This window comes from Plectropomus leopardus, chromosome 9, assembly GCF_026936395.1.
Source record: "Plectropomus leopardus strain MGB_pleo_1.0 chromosome 9, ASM2693639v1, whole genome shotgun sequence".
NCBI classification, from domain to species: Eukaryota; Metazoa; Chordata; class Actinopteri; order Perciformes; family Serranidae; genus Plectropomus; species Plectropomus leopardus.
In genome coordinates this window covers 3,867,159-3,894,636 of record NC_142184.1, presented here as the reverse complement: position 1 = coordinate 3,894,636, position 27,478 = coordinate 3,867,159, and the positions used below count along the sequence as shown (strand labels likewise).

General features: G+C 39.4%; 1 long non-coding RNA gene across 1 annotated transcript; it reads right to left on the bottom strand.

Annotated features, from left to right (window-relative positions):
* LOC148188648 (uncharacterized) lies at positions 1-27,457 on the bottom strand. The gene is made up of 4 exons (XR_015777380.1): positions 27,317-27,457; positions 19,248-19,423; positions 10,967-11,053; positions 1-107 (listed from the first exon to the last, which is right to left on the bottom strand). It is a non-coding gene; the product is annotated as an uncharacterized LOC148188648 (long non-coding RNA).
* Between the last annotated feature and the right edge of the window lie 21 nt (positions 27,458-27,478).

Genomic DNA, 27,478 nt, shown 5'->3' with positions numbered 1-27,478 from the left:
GTTTTTACCTCGCTTTAAAAAAAAAAAGTAATTTTCTAAATCTACAAAATCTTGCAATTTCAGGGACAACTCTTGGCAAGTCAGTCGTTGCTTTTTTCCCCGTGTTTCTGCAAAAGAAATCAAACCAATTAGTTGATGATTCAAAGGTTTAAATATTTGTAAAAGGTGGCTGAACGCAGAGCAAGAAAACTGATGTCGATCGAGGCTTTGAAGGGTTAAGAAAATAAAGTTAAAATCGCTGCAGTAACACTAAAATAATCAAACAACAAAACTAACATTAACATAAACATGGCGGGTGAATTCTGTATAATCTTGGTGTCTTCCCTGTTTAATTTAGCACATCTGCCTTTAATGAGATTTTCATGAGATGCAGGTCAGGTGATGCATTTAAGTGACTCAAAATATTTAAATAAAAAGGAGATTAAATGTCCTTACTAGAAATGTGCATATATTTGTTGTTTTGCAGAAACATACAAAGCAAACTTTTCCTTCTGGCGGCTGGGCTGCATTACCTACCTAAAATTTCTAAAATTAGTCATTTAGAGTCTCTATGATCTGCAATCTAAGTCAGCAATAAAACGTGAAAGCGATTAACGAAATGTTCAGCTGGTTGGTGAAGCTTTCCCAGGACTCTCTCACACGTACACACGTAAACAGAAGCAGCGAGTCTGTGCAACATTTCACGTATTCGCTCTTTGTTTCACAAACGCACTGTGGGCCTGTTTAGTCTGTACATTTCCACTTATCTTATTTTTCCCATTTTTTTCTCCTTTTCACCCTTCTAACAACGACTTTCTGTAAACTGCCCACATTTTTCTGACTGGTGTTCATTTCCGGCAGCGACCGAATATCTGCTGCCCATCAAACATGCGTTTCTGAACAAGAGAAGGAGGGAGCGTCGGACTACAATGTACACAAGAAAAAAACTAAAGCCGGGAGGGGTGAAACAAGTGGGACTTTGGATTGTTTGGCACGGCGAGAGGAGTTGGGTGGGAGATAAAGGGTTTTTTTATGTGGTGTGCAAGTGGAGTCTATTTTTTCTTTTGTGGTGTGTGTAAAGTGTGTTTTTTTTCTTTTGTGGTGAGCCTGTGGGAACTGCTGAATGAGATGGAGTGATTCCTGAAGTCAATGCTATCAGCCTCAGACACACTCAAACACTGGCCCTGAGTCAGAGGGGAGGAGGGGGGACAATGAGGATTGGGATGGGGTCGATGGTGGCCTGAGGGTGATAAGGAATGGGATGGGGCCCGTAAGACGCGATGGAATTTGATCTTGATACCGAACTAAACCAATACAAAAGGAGAAACACAATCAGACAAATAAATGCCGAGTTTAGGGCGAGATCTGACTGTTCACAACTGTGACTGGATTTTGGGTCTCATAGTTTCTTAAATGCACTTTACAGCTTAACGCCTCATCCGTCAGTCCTGCACGTATTTAAAAGCCACAAACAACATGTATTCAATTATTTCTGATGTTTTGTTTCTCTTGTCATCACTAAATAAAGTTTGTGAGAGAACGCGCTGACGTCATGTCGAGTTGACAAAATGATTAGTCTGGGAGCCTTTCTCTTTCTTCTCTTTATTTGGCAGCATATTAACAGATTAATCACGTATTAATCATTAGTTGCAACATTAAATAATCACTAAAAAGACATTTTTTTGTGATCTTAAGACAATACCCTCATTGTGACATGAAGTTTGTGGGATCATGGGACAAAACTTTCCATATGTAATCTCCATGTTGAAGACATTAGCATGCGGTTGTTACTGAATCTTTTCAAAGTGCGCTTTTCTAGGCTTTGAGGCTTTTTAGGCATACTGGTTTTGATTTTGGCAGCACGGTAGCAGGTCATTTGGTCCATGTTTTTGTCCAACAAGATGTGTCAAAACAAATACAGACGGTCGGGGCACTTGCTGCTGCTATTCATAGGATGCAACCTTTTTAATTTTTAATGCTTCATGGAATATCATTTCATGCCAATTTCCATGAATTTATACACAAAATATCTCATGTGAGAGGCAGACTACAATTAAATGTACTGACAATGTACAACGGCATTCATAGTCCCCAGAGGATGATACGACATTGTGGTGACGACCTGATCTTTCCTCTAGCTCTGCCAACAGACCAGAATTCACACCCAAATGCAAGAAAAATCAGAATCTAACAATAGGATTTTAAAAAAGATTGCAATTCGTGCTGCCCAGAGGATGCATCCTTTTTCATACTCCATGGATTATCGTTTCATGTCACTCTAAGGGAAAAAAATCTGAATTTTACACGCAAAATATCTCATATGGGAGGCAGACCATGTACAATCACACTCATATTCCCCAGAGGATGATTAATATTTTGGTGACCACCTGATCTTTCTTCTTGAATTGTAAATTCAATTAAAATCCAAGCTTTTAAATTAAAAAACAATACCATTCATACTCCCCAGAGGATCCAACTTTTTAAATTTTTGATACTGGCATTTTTTCTGGCTTCATGTCACTCACAGTGAACACATTTAGACACAAGATATCTCATGTTAGATGCAAACTGCATATAAATGTAGTACTCATGTACTGAAATTCATGCTCCCCAGAGGATGTGTCGTTATAAATCTTAATTTGTTATGGTTTATTGCACACTGACATGTGTAGACAGCATAAACTTGAGTTATAATTACTGTATTTCTTCATATAAATATTTTATTTTAGTCTTTACATGCATATTTCATTTTATTTTATTTTAATTACTCACTATTACTGTATTTCTATTTTATATTTCTATATACTTGTGCCAGTACTTATTTCTTCTTGCTATAATTCTCTATGCTTGCATCAGAGAGACTTTAACAAAGCACAATTTCATCTCCCGGAGGATAATTTCTGATTCTGATTAGTTTGAGAAGACCACTAGCAGGACATGACATCAAACTTTCTACCAGAAAAGAGCTTTTATTTTGATGAATTGGTTGGAAAGTGAAACCTTACGAACCGGTAACTGCCATTGAATGGGCTGATAACGTCCTTCTGAACCGACAAGCAGGCCCCTAATGATCGAAATCTACAAGGTGAATAACCACTGACATCAGAATATTCGAAACTTCCTACCTGTTAAAATGTGCTTTTCTTTATCTCTTACATCTGTCCTCTGCTGGAGTGAAGACTCATTTAAGAGACAGTGTCCTCAGAGGAAAGGTTGGCAGCTGTTAAGCTAAATCGGCCTCCAGTTAACCACAGTGAGAACAACACGGCCAGACGAGTGGAGGGCAACACAGTGTTTAGATTTAGATTAGTGGGTAAAGCATTCAAGGCTGAGTTATTATTGGAGTCTGTGAGATAAAGTGTCAGGAAGGGAGGAGAGACACCGAGCAGCATTTGTCTTTCTCCGAGACAGAAAGAAATGAAGGAGACAAACTACCAAATGTGGACCATTATCATCATCATCATCATCATCATCATCATCATCTTTCTTCACACTGAGCTGGTGTTTTACACTAAAGCGCTTTGGCATCAGACTTTCGAGAGTTAGATGCCAAACACTCAAAGCTCTGCATGAGGTCACAGTGCAGCGAAATCAGCAGAACATTATTGGCGAAAGCAGAGATGCCACCAAACTGTAGGTACTCCATTTAATTGAGTATTTTTTTATTCTATTAAAATGTTTTTATTGTAGCTAATGTTGGACTATAAATCTTTAATGGAAGCAACTAAATCACCAGAAAAAAAGTTGGAATTTTGTTATGTGGCAGATGCGTTGAAAAATGTGATAAAAGTTAGGCACAAATATCAACTGATTATGGTTAGAAAAAAGATCTGTTTTGGCTTGAAATACAATATCTGGTTTCCCCCATTGAAAAAGCTGTGGTGTCTGTAAAAAACAAACACTTTTTGTGCCATTTTCTCCTCTGGAAAAAAGTGTTGGGTGGCTACAAGAAACCCACATTAGTGCCTAAAAATCTGCTGGAAATACAGCTACCAGTTACAACCAAACACCTGCCTTTGGTACTTAAAAAGGGATGGTTTGCAACAAAACACCTATGTTTTGCCTAATAAAGCACTGAAAAAAAGGGACATGTTGCTACAAAATACCTACATTTAGTGTCTAAACTGCTGCTAGAAAAACAGGTGTGGGGCTCTACAAAACACCAATGTGTGATGCCTAAAAAGCCACTGGAAAAACAGCCAAGGGTCGCAACAAAACACCCATTTTTGGTGCCTAAAATGCCAATGTAAAATCAGGGACAGGTTGCTACAAAACACCCACATTTGGTGCCTTAACAGCTGCTGGAAAAACAGGGACAGGTTGCTACAAAACACCTAATGTTTATGGCATAAAAAGCCACAGGAAAAACAGCAATGCTCAATCAATCAATCAATCAATGCAAATCAAAACCAATTTTGTTGTTTGTTGATCTCAAATTGGTTTGCAGCTTGGCAGTCGTCCTGCCGTGGTGTCATAACATCCAAGAACTGACCGCCATCCGTTGACAAAGTCAGCTTTTATACTGCAACACTTTAGAAATGCCAATATGTTTTGTATGAAACATGCAAATGAAACATATTTGTAGTTTGCAGAAACATACAATGCCAACATTTTCCTCTGGTTACGGTATGTTTGCACAGCGAATTTTAAAAGCTCCCAAGTGTTATTGAAACAGTTCAACCACAAAGGCCTCTTTTTTTTCGCTCTTTTTTAGCCTCACTCACTGTGGAGCTACAACAGGTTTTCAGAATCTGGAGCTGGAGTCCAGCAAAGTGCTTAAAGACAAACACAACCTCAGTCCTAGAGCAAAGCCACTCATTTAAAATTTAAGTATCATCTACTCCGCCACTATCCACTTAGTCCGCCACTGCTCTGGGCTGCAGTTGTTTTGAGTGTAGTAACAGAAAATGATTTAGCTGTGAAGTGACATAATTATAATGGTTGCTCTAGTCGTTTGTGGTTTACCGTTATCATTAATTAAAGCAGAGCACAGTATCTATGATGATGAAAAAAACAGCACTGTGCTCCATGGGACGTCTTTTGTCTGCTCAGCACTAAAACAACACCACCTCCATCCAATACAGGCACTAATTTAAAATCCAGCTAAACACTGTGTATTCAGTCACAGTGTATTCTGTTAACTGAAGCCCTGGGCTGCAGCTGTTTTGACAGAACAGAGAAAAAACAGTAGTCTCATCTACGGTTTGTTTTTGTTGTCTATTTCAGTGGGAAAGTTTTTCTTTTTTGGTTTGTTTCATTTATTTTCAACCGCAACGATTACAGGTAAGTGAAGGTTTGACATAAGTCACTGGACATGCTGGAGATCAGAGTTCGAATCACGTCACGGACCTGCTAACCCTAAAAATACCCCAAACCACAGGTTATTTCCTGTCACAATGGTCTTCCCCTGACCTTACCATACCACAGATGCCATGTGGAGATATTTTGGAAAGTGAACATTTTTTAAGCATTGCTAAATGATCATTTCATACTTTACCTTAAATTTACAACCAACCACATTTAGCGCCTAAAATGCACCTTGGAAAAAAGTCAAAAATTTCACTACACAATACCTGGTCGAAACCACCACAAAACACCAGCATTTGGGGCCTAAAAATCTGCTGGAAAAACAGGGATGGGTTGCTACAAAAAACTGAAGTTTGGTACTGAGGGTTCAACATCATTCTGAGTTTGCATCATGTCACAAACCTGCTAACCCTAAAAATACCCCGAACCACAGGTTATTTCCAGTCACAGCGGTCTTCCCCCGACCTTAACCATGTCACGCAGATGCCATGTGGAGGTACTGCAGAGTACCATTATCAGATTTGTCCATTATCAGTGTATCTCTACATCTTTCAAATTCTACCATAAATTCACAACCAACCACATTTGGTGCCTAAAAGCACCAAATGATCTCTTTCCCTAACCTGAACCATATCACATAGATGCCATATGGAGAAACTGCAGAACGTGAACATTTTTAAAACGTTGCTAAACAAATCCATTATCAGTGTACTTATACATCTTTCATCTTTCTACCTTAAATTAACAACCAACCACATTTGCCTCTTAAAAAACACCTAAAAAAAAGCTATGGTGCCTAAAAAACTGCTGAATAACAGATGGGCCGCAACAAATAACCTGCATTTTTTGGGCCAAATAGCAGCTGGAAAAACAGATGGGCCACTAAAAAACTTTGGTATTGAGGCTCAACATAAGTCAGTGGACATGCTGGAGATCTGAATTTGCATCACATCAATTACCTATTAACCCTAAAAACACCACAACCACCAGATTTGTCCATCATCAGTGTACTTCTACATCTGTCATCTTCATTCTGTTTTTAATAACGGCTGTAGGTGTGAATGTGGAACAACAAACCGCCTGCAGGTTTAAAACAAACAAACAACACGTTAAGTCTTTGCAAAAAAAATGATGTACGCATTCATTTATTTATAGAGCGGGGAAAGCGAGATGGGATCGCAAGTGGTCACCCAAAATGTGTTCCAGAGCCAGGCGGATCACCCAAGACACAATTCAATGCAATCAGCGGTCAGAATCCCAACACAAAAACACATTAGTAGCTGCTCTGGAGCTTTTATTTGGTCCTCATCAGAAGATTGAATTTGCTCAGTAGCCAAAGAGCTTTGGGTTTTCTGCTAAAACAAACGTCTTTATCACCGTTCGTTTTCTAGGCCGTTGCCTCAGTTGAGTGTCTGAGCAGACAGACGGTAATTTAGCTATGAAGTGGGCTAATGAGAATGTTTATTCTAGTATTTTTAGTATGCGTTTATCTTTTCTTTTTTTCCTTTTTTTACATCATCATTATTGAAAACAGGTCAGCACAAACAGCGACACTCTGTCTTTGCCCAAATACAAGTTACAAGTTTATGGATGCATGAGTGTTTTCTTTGCCCGGCCCTGAGCTGTGTGTGTGAAAACATCACAAACCACTAATTTAAAACCTAAATACTATCCATTTTCTAGGCCAGTGTTCTCAGCCGCAGTTGTTTTGAAAGAGAAAGTGATTTAGATGTGAAGTGGAATAATGAGGATGTTCATTCTAACAATTTATTTTCTACAAAACTTGAGCTGTGCTCCAGTTTCATTCTATATTGTAATTCTCACCAGCTGCACAGAATCAAAGATCAATATGCAAACCGAGTTTGTTTGATTTTTTGAGTTGTTGTCCCACAATGCAAAGCACAACAGAAATGTAAGAGCTGCTCGCAGCTGGAAAACATTTAAACAAATTGTTGACAGTGGTGAAACACCATGAGGATCTCACAAAATACAAAATAAAAGTATTAAATCTTCGTATCTTTCTCTTTGTTCAGTTTTAAGATGGTAAACTGGGGCCAGCTTTCTCTAATCACACTTAATTGACGACTGCTGGCGCTCGTCGTCTGTCATTTCTTGTTAATGCGAAACACTGAAGCGTATTTGTTTTCTGTATACCAACTACAAAAGTAGTCCTGTATGTCCTCGACCCTCCGTCCCACCCAACAGTTGGCTCAGCCATTTGTTAAAACAACACAAACTCCTTCTTTCAGTAAAGCCACTAATTTAAAACCTAAGTACTGTTTTACCACTTTGCAGAGGCTGCGTCTGTTTTGAGTGCGGTTCAGGGGAGAGAAAGTGATTTAGAGGTGAAATGGGATAATGATGATGTTCATTTGAGTCATTTCTGAGGCAAAAAACATCCTAATTTAAATCAGGACAGACGATCTGTGATTAAAGCCTGGCAGAGGAGGCCAACAGGCTGAGGGCAATTATAATTATAGGTGCTATTGCTGGCAGAGTTTTCACACTGGTGTCTGGTTTTCTGCTGTTAACTGAAAGAATCTGACTGGAAACGTTTAAAATTCGACTCCATTTAATTGTTTTTCTTTTTGGTGCTGTATCTTTCTTCATCAACGTATTGTCAGAAGTAAACAAACAAAAGTTTACGGAAATTAAAAGATCATGTCTGGTTTTAGAATCACCTCTCCAAAGCTGAACAGCTGAGGCACAGAAAAATGAAAAAGACAAGACAAGGTACACAAGAAACAAGTTGTTAAACACCAAGAAACCCATTGTTTTAACTTTAAAAAAGCTATTGCACGGGCTGCCTCACAATTTGAAGTTGACTGAATTCTTGTAAACATTACTGTGAGCACGTTGTTTGTCAGCATTCAAAAAGGCAAATAGTTGAGACAAAGTGAAAAGCAGACATTTGCATACAAGGTCTATAGACAGAAGCGGTTATAGCTGACTTTGCCCAAAACGGCACAAACTATTGCGAAGACACGTCGGCTGAGATTGTCCTTTGTCTGTGTAACCTGTCTGTCCAGGACTTTGTGCTGCAGTCACTGTTGCCAAATCTTCTCCAATAAAAGTAGCTAGCACTAAATCCAAAAATCACAAAATGACATCAAACGCTCACTTGCATGTTGATGACGTCATCACACATTAATGGACGTATCAAAATTTCGCAGAATATCACTGAATAAAAAATTCCTCAACAAATCATTTGAATGGCACAAGAACTGCAGGGATTATACTATAGTGCGCCACTTTCTCGCACCTCCAATTCAGTGAGCAGAAGTTTTGTCTTAAGCCCGGTATACGCTGTGCAATTTTGGGCCGTCTCAGACAAAAGATGACTGTGGCAATATCTTTGGTCATGGCTCTAAAAAGCTGAAAAAGACAGAAGGTCTCAGGTCGCACAGTGAGAAAGGTTCAAGGATGGCCGTTGTCACGATCGTGTGATCAAAGACAGTCTGGGATAAAATTCTGACAGTGTCAGAAATTTGGGACTGCTGTGTGATTGCTGTTATGACCTACCTCTACTATCCAACCAAGAGAGATGCAGCACGACATGACGCACTGATCAGCACTACTACTGCATGCTAAATGCTAATTGATGCTAATACTTAGGCCACATGTAGACGAGAACGACCCTACCGAAACGGGAAAAGTCTTTCCTTTGCGTTTTACAAAAATCCACATTCATATAACATTTTGAAAAGGATCCTCGTGTACACAACTTCACAAAAACACAAGTGAAAACGCTCTAGTATGCATGCCAGGCCAGTAGTTCGTGGTGTAACTTTGTAATGACACACCATAGAAGAAGAACATCTGCAAAGTGCAGCCGTGACGTCACCGTACTCACGAGATCCGTGCATTGCCAGTTTACACAGCGTCAGAAGGTGTTGCATTTTCAAAAGATGACACTCTGGAACCCGGTTTCAAAAGTTTGCATCTTTAGGCGTCCAAAACACCGTTGTCATGTGAACAAAAGGCCAAACCACAAGAAAAGTTTAACGTTTCATGCAAGCCCCTCACTCCGAGCTCTCGTTGCAAAACTAGCATGCCAACTTGGCCTCTTTTCCCCCGCCATGACCACGTCCACATTCTCCTTTTCTTTGGACTTTTTCTGACACACATGAATGCCACTATAGTGATTTGTATGTTTACATTTTTCTCTTACAGGCACTGATGGATGACGCACGCCAACGACACTTTGCTCTTGCGTACTGACGTCGATGAACAAAAGTCGTACCCTGAGATTCAGTGACATCACCGTACAGTCTGCATACATCAAACTTGATGTCGTACAAGTGTAAGGATCCATATCACAGAGTGTAGCTGCACTAAACTTAGAAGATTGCAAAAATCCTGCAGTTTGCGAGATGCTTTAACCAAAGACACTCACTACCTGAACTCCCACTGCGAGCAGGAGGCTTTCAGCATCCTCTCACCTGTCACGTACCTACCGTACGGCATAAAAGGAGAGAGAAGAAGAGACTTAATGCTGATGGTGAAACAGCCACGGACTCTGATTTCTCTGAGCTGCATTTTAATGAATTACAATAAATTTCTCTGTTTCTCCTGATGGTCTGAGTAAGTCACTGAACTTGTCGATTAGAAATAAAGTCGACCGGAGGGTCTGAAAAGTTGCTAAATATAGCGACAAAGTGACTTGTTGGCAGCACAGGTTGCAGTGGGCTTGTCTTCAGTGCGGCTGACGCTTCGATATGATTTAGACGTGAGGTGGGATGGTGGGAGAGTGTTTTGGAGGCGAGGGACCGAGAGGCAGAGCCGCTGCTGCATTACTGCGTCCCCAGCAGTGTGGTTTTAAAACGCTGTAATTCAGCAGAGCCTCCCATCACGGCTGGAACGCAGCGGAGAGGCGGCAGGAATGCACTGAATCACATTTTTCTTGGCAGATACTTTTTGTTTTTCATTTAATTGTCCAGTTATGTTTGGTGGATTAAGTCGGTCAGTGAAGTGTATCCCATAGTTTCCACAGTGTGGTAGGTCGCCTCGAAGGACCTTAAAGGATTACAGTGGTGTCTTTGCATGTTTTACCTAATTTAATACAAATTATGTGTTCTTTGAATTACTGCCTGCCATTTTCCAAAGCGAACAGTAAGATTATTATTTTGATTTCCTGCTTTCCAAGCAGCCTGCGGCTTCAGTTCATTTCTATAAAAATCAATTTGTAGAGACTCGCAGCTTCACTGCAGACAACTAATCCATCATAGTCACATTATTTTTCAGTTTTTCTCAGAGTTTACAGTCTTTTCTAAATGCTGGCAGCACACTCAATCATGCAAGACACAGAAGAAATGCTCATGTTCGCTTTTGTTTTTGGAATTTTTCCCCCACAACTGTTTGTATGCAATTTCTTTTTTGACAGTCGACTTTAGGACCTCATTTGTCTGTGCATCCCAACAACACATGAACACACCGCCTGAACAGCATTCAGTGTGCTTTCAGCGACATTGATGAAACATATTTGGGAAAAATACTCAATGTGTTCGCTGTCACATGTTAACGATCTCATTAGAGTTTCAAGTTTCAGTCAGTTAATTTTCATGGTGTTTCTGATTGTAAGACTCCTTCATGGCTGTGTATTGTCAATTCATGGCTCTTAGACAGGGATGACAACGAGAGCAGGTCGAGGGTTAAAGAGGAGATCTTTATGAGGACTTACCGGCTGACGCTCTGGCTTACATGCATGAGGCGCACCGCTCCCAGGTGTCTCCAATGAGGCTGATTAACCTCCAACAGGTGTGCAGTCCTGCAGAAAATCAGAATCATAAAAGGATTTATGGCCAACTAGGTTTTACAAGGAATTTGCTTTGGATTTTTGGTGCATCCATAAAAACATGCATTAAACACATTAAAAGAAATAGAAATAAGGCAAATTACTGCAACACTCAAGAACATTAATATAGAGCAGAAAAATGTAAAAGGAGTATGCATGAATGAAGAGAGAAAATCAGGGGAGTAAATGAAGAAACATTCACATTGATGCATTTTAGAGCTACATTATGGAGATAACTGTGGATATTAAAAACGCTACATTTCATGAAGTGTTATCTACGAAAGATACTGTAACAATTTTATTACACACAACAATATTTCACGACTTTTTGTCAAGTTTTGCCTAAATGTGGTAACCTTGATTTTATGAGCACAGTACAAAGGTGTTGTGATGGATTCGTTATTCATTAACAAACAATGAGAAAGTTTGAATTTTTTTTTAGGGCTTAAGTTATAATAATTATTTTAAAATTGACTTAATTTTGAATACATTTTTACTTTAATAAATACATAGTTTTCTGGACATTTTTCCTTTGCTTTTAAAAATAATAACTTTCAAAATTTACTAATTTCTTTTGCAGGACATTTCTTGCCAAGTTGCATCTTCTTTTCCCATGTTTCTGAAAAAAAATCAAACCAATTTGCTCAGGGTTAAAGGTTTAAATACTTGTGAAAAGTGTCTGAACGCAGCACAAGAAAAGTGACACTGATCCAAGTTTCAAAGGGTTAAACTCTTGTATTGGTTTTGTGAAGATCAGGAAAACTTACAAGTCAAATTTTGCCGTTTAACTAAATGCAGCAATTGTAAGTATAAACAGACAGATTCCTGAAAGGACACATTAAAGGGAGGATGAGAAGATGAGTGTTGAAACATAAAGCTGAAAAAAAACCAAGAAAATTAAAAGGCTCCATTAAAAGGTGAAGGAGGACACGATGAAGGAAGGAAACAGGAGTCGTCTTAGGACAGATGGAGAGAAATATATATATATATATATATATATATATATATATACATATATATACATAGACAGTATGTAAGTGACAGATGGAGAGAAAGAGAAAAGGATGAGAGGGAGAGAAAGGAGGAGGAGTGATAGTGAACAAACTCAGAGCCTCCAGTTCAGTCGGCCACAGAAGTTGGGAAAGTATTCTGTGGTCTCTGCAACTATTCCGAAAATGTTAAAGACGGAGGGAGGGGATCACTGACTGCAGAGTGTGTGTGCATGTGTGTGTGTGAGAGAGAGAGAGAGAGAGAGAGAGAGAGAGAGAGAGAGAGAGAGAGAGAGAGAGCAGCGTGTGTGTGTTCTTTTAAGTGCTTGCATGCAATGCATGTGAATGTATGACAGTTACAGCGATGTGTGCAACTATACAATGTCTGTGTGTGTGTGTGTGTGTGTGTGTGTGTGTGTGTGTGTGTGTGTGTGTGTGTTATAAACAATATGTTTGTGGTCATGTGCATTCCATATGTTCACTAGATGTGTGTCTGTATGTAAAACACTCACGTTTGGTGCTCACATGCAGAGCTGAGTGTGCACGTGTGTGTCGATGTGAAGAAGCCAAAGCCTGATGAAAAAGTGTTGTTTTGAAGATGTGTGACATCATGATGTTTCCAATCAAAAGATTTAAAGATTTTCTGAACAAACGTTTATAAAAAGGTGATGAAAACTATGTTTTTTCTAAATTGCTTTTGTCTGTCACTTTTTAATGAATGAACAGTTATTAAAAAAAGCTTTTTTTCAACTCTTTGGGGCCAAATTGAAAACTATTTTTGACAACCTAATGTGTGAGATTTGTAGCTTTCTTTGCCCTGTGTTTTGCTTTGCAGGCAGCATACAAATTATCCATCCATCATTCCATTTCTGTAACCAATTATCCTCTTAAACACCGTATTAACTGTGTGATTTTGGGCTGCCCGAGACGAAAGATGACCATCAGTCTGCAGGAAGCTTGAAGGGCTGCAGGGAAGCTTGAGTCTATCCCAGCGGACACTCGACGAGACACTGTGAACCAGTCCCAAGACTATCACAACCCTGACACGGGCCAGTTTTACACAGGAATATCAGGCCGTCCTGCCGTTCTGTATCAGGTATGAATGTGGAGAGGAGGGACAGACAGATTTGAAAAGCAGCTGTTAGCAATAAGCAGCTAATTCAAAGAAGAAAAATAGCAGCTGTAAATGTCCAGAAACTGGGAAAACAATGAAATTTGGAAGCTCCTTCCCCTCAAAGAACAAGATCACCTGCCATATAACCAAGAATGTAAATGATTATATGATTGACATGTTACGCCTTTGTTGTTGTTTATGTCACAACAGAGGCAGAAGCTGTTGCGTTAAACATCACGCCTGTCATGCCTCTTTAGATCGCAGAATGCTGGGACGCCGTCGATAATCGAATACTGGAGCGGCATGATGCCGCCGTCATTTGGGTCTGTGTAAAAATGCTACAGAGGCATAAAGAAGGGACCTTGTGGCGGCTCTGTATTGCAACCTCTGTGGAATAAAGACTAGAGACACACATTCACACCTACAGGCAATTTAGAGTCACCATCTACCTTAACATGTATGTTTTTGGTCTGTGGGAGGAAGCCAGAGAACCTGGAGAACCACAGAGAGAACGCAGAGGGGCCCGAGCCAGCCAGCATACAAACCACAGGTCTGCAAATCTAAATCCACCCACGAAAAAATGACTTTTGACTAACGTGTCCGCAAAAAATTTGTAATTTTAGAGATCAGATAGATTAGATAGATTTATATTTTAATCAGCGTGGATACGGTCATGCACCAGGCCCAGACACTTGTTCATCTCATACACACATACGCACACACACACACAAACACACACATGTTACAACAGGTCACATGCTCACCAGCAAACACAAACATTCAGAAAACAGCTGATGCTGCGTTCTGTGTGCAGAGGAAAACAAACAGAGACAAACAAAGGACACACAGGTTTACTGAAAAAACAAACATACATCCCCTCTGTGTGGTCTGTGTGTGTGTGTGTGTGTGAATGTGTGTGTGTGTTCCACACGTACAGAGAGAGATGTGTCCCATCCACTGCGTCCCACCATTGTCCTGCTGCACTTAGTTCATACGCAATGTAAACATGTCGACACACGTGTAAAACGTGTTGCATTCACTTAAACACACAACAGATAGGAATCTGTGTGTGTGTGTGTGTGTGTGTGTGTGTGTGTGTGTGTGTGTGTGTGTGTGTGTGTGTGTATGTGTGTGTGTTGAGGATGGTGGTGGGCAGTTTCTGGGAATTGTGCTGCTGCCACAGTGGGGAGATGCTGAGAGCAGCAGGAGGGTGGAGAGTGTGCGTGTCTGTGTGTGTGTGTGTGTGTGTGTGTGTGTGTGTGTGTGTGTGTGTGTGTGTGTGTGTGTGTGCGTGTGCACTCATTGTTTTCACTTGTTACATGGATAAAGATTAGAGCGCCTTTTCAGCACTCAAACTCTCTCTCTCTCTCTCTCTCACACTCACACACACACACACACACACACACACACACACACACACACATACAGACACAGACACAAAGCCATGCATACACCCTGGTCTGACCTATATCCAACTTTGCATGCAAACACACACTCTCTGGGGGAATAATGAGGGCAGGCACGCTGAAAGAAGGACAAAGCCCGTTACTTCATGACTGTGTTGATGGAAAGTGACAGACACTCGTTTACCTTAAAAAACCTCTTTTGACCTGCTGGATGTCAACCTGTTGCACTGTATGTTTCATTTGACCATAGAAGAAGTGTATGCAAACAGAAATTGACAAAAAAACAGTCAGATATAATTTAGATCCAGGTGGGGATAATGTTTCCATTACCTTGGGTTATATTTTTGTAGCTCTGATCATCATTTCTATCAGGTAATCATTGAGGTAACAGCTGAGTTATGGCTGTCTTATCAGTTAACTACAGAGATTGGGTATTGTATTTTATAGAGTATTTTATACTCATCATGCATGTAGGCCTATAGGTTCATTTTCTTTGGTTAAGCAGCAGTACGAGCACCACGCTGTACAACAAAGCTAATGAGGTATTCATGACAGCCGATACCGCAGTTACCACTGGTAACGGCCTCCTGCCACCATTGGTCGGGATGGCTGACACAATATAAGTAACCCGTTCTCATTCCGGAGTCGACAAATAACTCTGCTTTTACAGTGCTTTCAATTTAAGATCCTGGTGCCAAAAGCCAGCTTTGAGCCTGTCATCAGCCTAGAACGCAGCTATAATACGCCAGACGGCACCTGCCACGGCCGCATGAAGGCAGATTTCACCTGAAAACAGGGCTCGTCTGTATGGTACACCGCCGGACTGTCGGCGTCAGGTTTAAACACTGCCGGTAACAACGTAATAAAAAGGAGCACAAATGTCCCAACAGGGCGGGGAGGATGAGCTGTGGATGGATCCAAAAAAACCCTTGACTTTCATGTGGGAGTCCGAAGGTCACTTCCCTGAATGTGAGGTTTCTTCCCTGCACTTTACCATGTGCATGTTTTGCCTGTTGCTAACCATTCGTGCCAGCAACTGCTTTAGTTGACGTCCAACCGTTGGTTGCATGTGCTTTTGTTGTCTAAACATCACCACCTGCACCATGTTGTGCATGCTTGTGCTTGTGTTGACATCACGATGGCGACATCCCAGAACGTAAATAGCAGACGCAGCAGGGAGTTTGTGTTGGATATTCAGGCTGCACCGGTTAGCAAGCCTTAGCTGCTCTGCACGGTGCACGGGTCAGGTGGGAACCAGCTAGCTGCACCACATATTACTGCTGGTGTCCCACCAGCATGGGTTTGAACAGCATTAAAATGCCTGTGTTATCAAAATTAGCTCTTTCAGCAGCATCAGAACACAATAGGCCCCACATGGGTTATGCTAAGGCTACCTGGGTAGCAAGCAGGTATGCCCCCAAAATGGGCATCTTATCTGGGGTCCACTTGGGTAAAACCACCCATGTCAGCAACTGGCATGGGGCCTTTATGAAACTAGAATGAAATTAGGGCCCATTTACTACCCACATGGGTCCCACATACAAATGTTTGCTGGGCCGTGATGTCGGCGCTGAGAAAGGTATCAATATTATTCAACTCATGAAACACATGAAACTGAACAAGAAAATTCCCCAAAATGTCCTCTGTCGTCTGTTTGAATACAACAAACAGAGACAGACCGACCAACTGGCGGACAGATGGGCAGTCATTTTAAAATCCCATGAGTCCCATTGAGAGGAAGTGGAGCTGGATGTGTGGAGGACACAAGGACAGGAAGAAGACGCAGGGAGCAAACACTTTCTCAGTTTCACACCAACGCAGAGCTGCTGCTATTCTTCTGTCTGCAATCCCCGAGGAGCAACACACACACACACACACACACACACACACACACACACACACACACACACACACACACACACACATACACACACACACACACACAGGAAAACCCAGGACTAGAGTGGTGACTAAACAAAGTAGGGCAAAATAAATAAAAATATCTTTAATTTGTTATAATTTACTAACAAACATTTAACCATTTTAACTCTGCATTAGAAAATGTCCACCAGTATCATCAAATAATTCGTATTCCTAAATCTGTAAAACCTGAGCTAAGATGTTATGTCAGTCAGTAAACCATAATAACTGATGAAAGCATTGACATTGTTTCATGAAAAAACAATTGCAAAGATCTGACATGTATTTTCATCAGATTTTACAAAATAAAAAATAATAATATTGATCCAAAAGATTTCTAAATGTAGAAACATAACATAATTATTTCTTAAGACTCCATAAGTTATTCAGACTTTGTAAATGATTTACTTTTTGAGATATGCTTGTTTTTATGAGCAGAGTGCAAAGTTGGATTCATCATTCATTCCTCTTGTGACACGGAGCGTTTTCGCAGGCAACGTAGCGCAATGAGCGAACAATATGATGAATCGAAGACAGAAGCCTTAGTTTTCTGCTGCAAGAGGAGTTTACGTTCTAGCTTTATGGTTATTATTTTAGATGGATATATATGCAGGATTATGCAAACAGCAACTTCACACAGCCATTATGGTGAAATTCCATCGTAATTCCAGCATATTTTAACGTTTTCACGGCACGTAATGTAAGGTAACGTGAGGTAACAAAGTGATGCCTTGAAAAAAAATTAATGCTTTGCTTATGTCAGGTAATTTTCTTATTTATTTTTTTTAAACTTTTTTTGAATATATTTGGTAAGTTGTCTTCTCCCTATTTTGAAAGAAATCAAACCACTTTTCTCATGTTTCAAAGGGTTAAACAGAAAAATACAAATTCTTAATTAACACTTGTAATTGAACCCCCTATGGTGACATAAAACAAAAATATTACTGATATTTACTCATTTTTGCCAGCTTTTATTTAAGTGTGTCTTTTTAAAACAGCATTGTACATTATAAGTTTCCTGTTAAGAACAATACTGATACGATGGAGTCCCTGCACTGATATTCAGCTCAGTCCCCTCTGAATAAAGTCTATATTGGTACGGTTTGTAGGACTGGATTTACGTCCATTGTTGATTCTCAATGCAGGGCAGGAAGTAGTATGACGTTCATATATACCACTAAAGGATGAGAACTGGAAAGCCTCGCTCACCAACAGTTTGTGTTTCTTTCGTGAATGTAAACAGTTAAAAGTAAAATTATACTGAAAGAGGTTTTAAAAAGTTCATAGTGGGAAATATAGACAGAAAATTCAGAATAAATGCAAGAAAATAAGACTGAAAACTTGCAATATGTCATCATGAGCATTGTGTGTGTGTGTGTGTGTGTGTGTGTGTGTGTGTGTGTGTGTGTGTGTGTGTGTGTGTGTGCGTGCGTATGTGTGTATGTGCTCTATATGAGGGGTAAGGGGGTGTGTGAGGGAAGTGTGTGGGAGTGGGGCTGCCGATGCCTTCCCACACATCATAAAACACTCATAAAACACACACGCACACACACATACATCAGGCGGGACACACACTCACGGCCCAGCAGCAGACCAGCAGACTTCAGTCCTGCTGTGACCTGGCCAAGAGGAAATCACACACACTCACGCAAACACTGCACAGAGATCAGTCCTCATTCATAAAGGACAAATCATTTCACAATAAAAAAATTTAAAAATCGGAAGCAGAGCAATGTACAGAGAGAGAGAGGCGGACTGAAAAGGCGAGAAAGAGACTCGGAGAGAATCCGACAGAAAGCAGCATGTTGTTTCCACCTTTGAGTTTAACAGTTCAATTTTGTTTACAGTGACATAATTTTAGAGACCATTTGGCACTAGGGGTCAAACAATACTAGGTTTTTTTAGGGCTGATACCAATACCAATTATTAGTAATTAATGCAACCAATAACCGATATTTAGAATAACAAACTGCAACACAAAACTTTGTTTAAATGCCTTTAGCAAATGCTAAACCAAAACTGAAACTTTCAATATCACATACAGCAAGTTCCCTGCAACTTCTTTTATAAAGTCAAGTGAAAATTAAAATAAAAAATGATAAATTGAATAAATTAAAATAGCTCCCTGAGGTTTTAGAAAGTAAAAGTTCCTCCCACGGTGACTCTCTTTGCACTTTTTTATTCTTTCATTTTATCGGCGATCATTAAAATAAAACTGCGACACAGATAATCAGCAAAATGCCAAATATCAGCTGCAACAATCGGCCAGGACGATAATCTGTCGACCCCTATTTGGTGCCAATAATATGTATTTTGGTTGTGAGGCAGCAGTACTGAAAAGTCCTTAGAACAAAGTGAATTTACTGTAAAATTTAAACATACTGTGCAGAATGATAAACCACACAGCACCAACAGCCCTTTCTGACCGGGAGCTGAACGTAACAGTGTCATAAAAGTATAACTTTGCTCTCCATGAAGCCAAACTCCACTGACAAAAACAGTTATGTTGTGTTTAAACCAGATGCAATGCAGGAGTTTTGTGCAGCAAGATTACATACAAAGTCAATGCAAAAACACGAACAGATGCAAATTTATGCTGGCCAGCTGAAATTCGTGTGAAGCTGTGTCGTGATAGCCTATCAGCGTTGAGATCTAGTTCAACATAGCAGGGGCTGAGAGATTGGCATACTAATATTCAACTGGGGGGTTAAGAGCTCCTTTAATTGTTAATAACTCACCAGTGTCTCACCACACGTCAGCGCCCCTGCAGCGCAGAGAATGACTGGACGTGTGCCCAACCTGTGCCACACAGGACCGACGGCCTCATTCTCTGTCCCAGGATGATGACTTCACCATCACCTTGTTCCTGACTTCCTGTCTCCTGGTGCGGACGCCTGGCTGGAATGTTGGCACCCTGCCGGGAAACAAACAAACACGTAAACGCTTGTGCACAAGCTCATTTGTAAATACACACTCATACTACACACAGGGGAAAGTGAACTGCGGCATCATCAGATACATGAAAGGAAACTTTAGGGATAAACATGCAACATTTGATATGTTTGATGCTGCGTCGAGACAAAAAAATAACTTCCAACAGTCAGACACAGAAACATTCAATAAAAAGACACCACAGAAAAAAAACACTAACCAAAGCCGTAAAAATCTAAACCTGCAGTTCCTCTAATGGACACTAGGTGACTATAATGAAGTCAACACAAAATAAAATCAATATTTTATTTCCACCAAATCTGTCAGCTGTCAGGCAGCCTTTCATGCTGCATATTGATTGGTCCGTTCAGTTTCCTCCCCGTTTGTGTTTCTTTGATGTTTAAAAAATAATGAGTCTATTGCAGCATGAACCTGAACTTCCGTCACATAATCACACCATTGTTCTGCTCCAAGAACCTCAATACAAGAGCTGGACCGACATTTTGGAATAAATTAATTCATAATAAATTTCACACGTATTTGCTGAAGCCAAAGATCTCATTTAGTAGTTTGGTTGATAATGTTGAATTTTGATGTGTTGAAATGTTTCTGAATGATTTTTGTGTATTCTGCATGTTTCAGTCATGTCAGATGTGCGTCAATGTGTAGGAATCACACAGGAGAACCCCACTGTGAAAAAGGCAAAGAAACCAGCGCTACGCTCTTGATTGACCAGAATGCAATGCAACATTCCTGATGGCGTGTTGGGATATGGGCAGAATTTGGTTAATATGGCACCAAATGTATTTTCCTGTGGAATATACTGTTCTCATATGTTTCTGAAGATCAAATATACGTCTCAGATTTAATGAGTCTTCTAGATCAACAGTTGGCTCATTTCTAAGGTAAAGAAAACACAGTGAATCTTATTTTCAGGTGATTACACACTAAAAAATGAACATACTTTTTGTATTATATTCTGTTTCTGTCGATATATCTCCCTAAATCTGACGACTAAAGCTTTAATTTTGATGTCATCATCATCACTACATTTTCCACAAACCAGAGATCCAAATTCCCAGCAAGCAACCAAATATCCAGTTAGTCATGTGTAAAATCCTCAGATCCAAGCGGGGCATGTTACTCACATCTAAGATGATGGAAACTGCGTCCGTTCTGACGAAGCTTCGGCAGACTCATTTACCATCAGAGAGGAAGACGGAGCCAACGCCACACAATACTTGGCCTGCTTTCTGAAGGAAGCAAGAATAGATCCATCCATCCAGCAGAGAGGACACTTCCCGTCTGAGGTCATTACTAGCAGTGACTCCATAGATCTAGTGTAAGTAGAAAGGACACTTCCTGGTGCCGGGGGTCAAAACCAACAGCTACAGATCAAGGAGAGTGGGCACTTCCTGTGTCAGATGGTCAATAACTGAGACTCCAAAGATCCATTTAAAGTCGAGAAACATTTCCTGGCGTCAGAGGTGACTTCGAATGAGTCTATAGATCACCTGAAGAGGGAACTTCCTGCATTCATTGATCTACACAAAACGAACACTCCCAGGAAACATACATCTAGTCCGGGCAAGAACATACAGATCCTGCAGTCAGACGTTCATCCGAAAGACTCTGTAACTCCTTAATAAAGTCATCCTAAAGAGGTTAACCAAAAATCAAAATACCACCCAACATTATTACACAATCACCGAGAAACTTAACATTATTACCACAGACGGAGTTTACTGGCACAGTTTGACTTCAACCTCCAAGTTAGTGGTTTAGTTATATTGGTGAGTGTGAGGCAGCAATGGGAGAACATAAATGCAGACGGCGAAGGCCAACAACAGCAGTTTAGGGGTTTATTGCAAAGGAGAACAAATATATCTTAACTGGCATTTTCAAAAGTAAGTAGTTTTGAGATCGCAGGACAGCAGCGAGAAAAGGGAAAAGAGAAAAATGCAAGCAGGAAGACGGGCAAGCCAGGCCGTCATTTACTAAAACTCTGCCAAGCACTTGGCGTGTGATGTCGACACTAAAGTTGCTCTTTAGCGTGTCAGTGAGACACACTGAGCTTTTAACTATGTCCAGTATAAACCCAGCGACACAATGTTTGACCCTTAGAGCAACCGATGCAGTTTAAAGAGCGAGAAAGTCCGTTTTGGGTGGGATGAAGGGGAGGTGGATGGGTCAAACAAAACATGACCTCCACCCAGGAGACCACAGTTCCTGTCTCGTGTACAACCAAAGTTTAGTGTCTTAACATACGTTATGTAATTAACCATGTAATTCTCATCCCAAGTTGTCACATATCGCTTTGTCGGTGGACTTCCATGTCTACATGTTACGCTTCCTAATGCGTCTACTGCTGACATTTCAGGTTGCCGCCGGGATGTCAACAAGAGCACCTGAGAAGGATCTGGCAACACGAGGTTAGATTTAGAAACCAAAAGCAAGGTTTCACTCACTACTCAATTCTTTCCTGAACATATTTCAGGGTTTTCACAACATTCAAAGTTTCAAGAAGCTGCCTTTTTTTTGTTCCAAGAAAGTTATTGTGAAATCACAGATGCAGAGGAAAAAAAATATTTGTCGACGTCACGTTTTTCTCATTTCCTCTTAATCCACTTGTTATCTGCTCTCTTTCCGAGAAATCCGATAATGAATAAACTTCAGTGGAAGTTGAGGGTCTGCGCAGTAAAAATCGTCACTGAAAACAATATTTGGTGCAACAATGAGCTGACGCATTTCTTCAAAAGGACAGAAATATGGTTTGCAATGAATATTTTATCTCGGTCGACAAAGAAGAGGAGAGAGATGAACCAAAGATGAGGAGAGATGAGAAGAAAGAGGAGAAGACTACAGATAAGACAACAGAAGAAAAGGATGTTGAGTGGAAAGAGGAAGAAGCAGAAATGGAAACAGAAAGGAAGAGGAGGATGTGGAGAAGACATGAAGAAAGAAACGGAAAAATATAAAAGTGTTAAGGACAGACGAAAGAAGTGAGGAGAAGAAGAGAAGTCAAGACAGAGGAGTAAAAAAGTAGAATTCCCACCTTGCGAATGTATGCCTGAATTTGTCATAATTAGTGTTTGCATTATGGCCAAAACGATGTTTAATTAGGTCACAGTGACCTTTGACCACCAAAATCTGATGAGTTCATCATTCAGTTCAAATGGACGTTTGTGCTAAATTTGAAGAATTTCCCCTGAGGTGTTTTTGAGATATCGTGTTCATGAGAATGAGACGGAGGCAAAGTCATCAAAATCTCAACAGTTCATTGTTAAGTCCAAGTGAACATTTTTGCCAAATTAAAAAAAAAAAAAAAAACTCCCTCAAAGTGTTCTTGACATGATTTGTGTCTGGAGCTAAAGTAACGTCCAGACATAAACCAGTTTAAAATTATGTATAAAAACACAATTTTCACAAGGTACAAGGATGGAGAGGAGCTTTGACATTCACTGGGTGTTTTTAATTTTTACCTGCTTTATCTTTCTCCTTTTCCTGTAAATAATGATGGAAACTGTAGGAATTTCGTAGTTAATTACTTGTCGTATAGGTTAAATGAATAAACTTTAATGACTTATGGGGAAGGGGTGGGATTAAATAAGTCTTTTTCGAATATGTAAAGCTGGTCATTATGTATTTGGCCATTTTTTTTTAGCTTTTTGTGTTTTTCATTGTAATTATTCCTTTGTTTTTTGTCTGTTTGTGTTTGTTTAATTTTCTTTATTTCCTTCTTTACATGTTCAAAATAAATAAAAATCAAATAATATTGCATCCACAAGAAAGAGACAGACGTGACCAAAATCTGATCAGTTCATTGCTGAGTTCAAGTGGACGTTTGTCCCAAATTTGAAGATAATCCCTAAATATCTTGATCAGGAGAATGTTAAGGACGGGCAACCCGACAACTCAATGGCTCCGGCCACAGCTGAGGAGACGAAAGATGAAGGAAAGACGATATGAAAGAGGGAAAGAAAGATGAAAAAGAAGAATGATAAAAGACCTCATTGAAGAGCAGATGAGCAGACGATTGGAGGTAGAAGAAGGAAAGAGGAAGAAGAAGCTGCTTTTGTTTCTTTTCAATCAGCTCTTGGATCAGTTTCTCTCCTCTGCATCTTTTTCTGCCCCGAGCTCCCCTCACACACACGCACACACACACACACACACACACACACACACACACACACACACACACACACACACACACACACACACACACACACACACACACACACACACACACACACACACGCACACACACACACGCACACACACGCAGCTATCTCACTCAGCAGCTGCTGATGTCGCTGCCAGCTCGGCTCTGCAGCTCCTCAGCTGGAGGAGGTTCTTGGCTGCAGTCATCAAGCAGCGAAAATTCATGAGACCGAAAGAAAAAAAAAGTTTCTCTAAGAATTATTTACTCGTCTGGAATGCAGAGAAGACGGTCTGACTTAAATTTAGAGGGAGAGAGAGACGGGACCACTGGGTTGAGTTGTGGCTGGCAGGCACTGTCGGGGAAGTTTGTTTAAGAATGTGATCTGGACTCGATTACAAGACAAATATGGGACATTTCCATTTATATTTGCTCTTCATTGACATAAATTAATACCCTCTGTCAGCCAGGATGAATCTCTGGCTGATTTCGGAGCCGTGGCTTCAAACCCTTTTGGGTTGAGACCTCTTTAACCCTTTGAAATCTGGATCAACATCATTTTTCTTGTGCTGCATTCAAATACCGTCACAAGTATTTCAACCTTTGGAGTGACGGTATATGTGTGTATATATATATGTATATATATATATATATATATATATATATATACATATATACATACAGACGTGGACGTAGCCTTCCATGAAAATAGAAGAACCAACAATTTTCTCTGAAATAACTTGACACTGACAAAAGTAATTGGCATCCATTATTGTTAATTCCATATTTAATGGAAATCAGACATTTACTTAAATTTTTACTCTATGACATACCAAGGGGACACAGGTATACACACACACACACACACACACACACACACACACATATCTATATATATATATATATATATAAAGAAGGAAATAAGAAAGTATTAAAATAATAACAAACAGACCAAAAACAAAGGGGTAATTACAGACTATGAAATACACATAAAGTAAAAAAACATGGCCAAATACATAATGACTTTATGTATTTGCTCCTCTTCTCAAAAAGGAGCGAGAAGAAGTAAAAACGTATTTAATCCCACCCCTTCCCCATAAGTAATGGCATTTTATTCATTTAAACCTATACTACAAGTAATTAACTATATACATAAACCCACATACTCAAAATTACATTTCTACAGTTTCCATCATTATTTACAGGAAAAGGAGAAAGATAAAGCAGGTAAAAATGAAAACACCCAGTGAATGTCAGAGCCCCTCTCCATCCCTGTACCTTGTCAAAATACCTTTTTCATATATATATATATATATATATATATATATATATATATATATATATATATATATATATATATATATATATATATATATATATATATACAAAGTACTGTGCAAAAGTCTTAGGCCAACATAGATTTGTTGTTTCAGCAAAGCTGTAATGTGGATATGTATCTATACATTATTATCTTTATTAAGATATAAACAAAAATACAGACAAACACAAACACCCAAAAAGTCAGAACAAATCGGACTCTTTGGACTGAAGTCAATAAGTGTGAATCATGGAATCGTACAACCATAGCAAAAGGTAGCTAAAACAATCAATATTAAGCTTTGGACGTGTCTTGAATGCAGCCTGAGTTTAGTCATGTAAATCTCATATTTTCTCAGGAGTTCAAGGCATGCTAAGTGGATAAGGAGGTCACACTAAAACTTGCAACTTCAACCTGCTGAAGTCTTTTTACTCTGAAATATTTGTGTTTTTAATGCTGAATACAGATTTCCTGTATGTTGTGGTTATATTTTTGTAACAAGACTACTGGGAAATAAAAAATTACTGCTGTAACATTGCAAAATAAAGTTTAAGATGGCCTAAGTCTTTAAAACAGTACTGAGTATTTAATTATTATTATCATTATTATATAAAATATAATAATAAATAAAAATATATATACAAAAAAATAAAAATAGAGGAAAAAGTATTCTGTGATAAAGCCAATATTCAGTGACTGAACCTGCATCAGGTTGCACTAAAATCCTTCTTTTCTCTAACTGACTAAAACTTTCTGTGAAATCAACTTGGAGACAACAAATGGTCCAATAGTCTCCAAAATAATGGTGTATTTGCATAATTCGGTCTCTAACACTCACACTAGCAGCAGTCCTTCACTCGACACCGAGTACACAATAATGAAAAGTAAATAACAACACTGACATCTAGAGGAGGCGAGCAGTAAGTACATGCAGGCTGTGATATTTGGGGCTGCTCCTGTGTGACTGTCACACTGACTCAATATGAAAAGACTTCAGTTAACTGACAAATGCGTCCAGACATCTCAGATCAGCCGGCTGGTGTTGACGTCCTGATTTCAACTTTCTCAGAAACTCCATTCAAGTATTGATTAAATTATTGATGAAATTATTGATTAAAATGCTCTAAAATCGTCCGGCTTGCTCCTAATGAAGCGTCACAGCGGTAGCTTGCCTGGTGTTTGACCAAATTAGACGCATGTCTCCCACCTGTCCACCACACATGTAGGATCCCTCTAGTATAAATATACATCAAGATGTGTGTGCGTCTCTCCAGTCCTTCACCCTTCAGTTTTCAATAGCCGGGCCTGGACATCAGCATCTACACATTTTTTATTTATTTATTTTTATTAATTAATTCATTCATTCATTTATAATTTCTGATTATTCTTATTTTTATGTACCAGTACTTGCACTACCTTTATTAATGTTCTGTCTAAGATTATTTTTATTTAATTTTCTGTTATTTTCCAATTTTTACTGTACATTTACTGCTTCATAATTCCACTGTTTCTACTCATGAAAGAGGTGTGTGGGATGGGATGGGGTTGGACTGAATATGATTTGATTCAACTGTTTATCCCTTTTTGAAAAAAAGGGATAAACAACATCATCATGTTGAAAATAGTCAAAGTTACCAATTCAAAGCAAAAGCCCAGAATGACGCCCAGGAATAATAAATGCACGTAACCTGAAAAAAGGCGCAAAATTGAGCAAGAAATAAGCGAAAAGTTACAAGTACTTTTAAAGAGGCAAAAAAGAACAAAAAAAAAACAAAAAAAACACAAGCAAAGTAAAAAAAAAAACAAAAAAACGTTTTTCATAATATCTAATAATTACTACTTAATAGTAATAATAATTTAATAATTTTGCAATTTATGGGACTTTTCTTCTTTTCTATCTTCAATCTTTCCATTTTCTCAGGTGTCACAGCTTTAACTCTTTAAAACCTGAGCACATTTCTTTTTTTAAAAACACATGGCGAGAAGCCACCGAGCAGCTTAAAAAGAAATGTAAATTACCTTTAAATAAACAAAAATAAAATAAATAATAAATAAAAGCAAAGTTTAAAAAAGAGAGAAAACGATAATATAATTATAAGAATTATACATGTAGCTTTTCTTTTTTTAAATAATATCTAATAATTACCCCAAAGCTAACTGTCAGGTCACTTCTGTGTCACCTTCAAGTGGTCTTAAAATTCACTCAGGTTTCAGAGGTTTAATGGTGTCAATGAAAGGGGCAAGAAAGTCCAGATCCAGGTGTCAAAGAGTTAAAAAAACAAACAAACAAACAGGATCCTGATGCAACAGCCTCCAATAATCCCTCCACAAATTCTGTCCAATAATATGGCAGATACATTTTTCCAGTCATCGCTTTTAACGATGAATGAGGTGCTCACCTGGAAATCAGATGTCTCCCCAACAGGTGTCCTCTGTCTGCAGGACTGCTGAGTCTCCTTTAAAAGTTGTCCAAAGTTGTCCCAGGCTGCAATTTGGGGTTTAAAAAAAACTACATCTCCCAGCGTCCCCCAGTGACACACAACAACAGGCGAGAGGGAGGC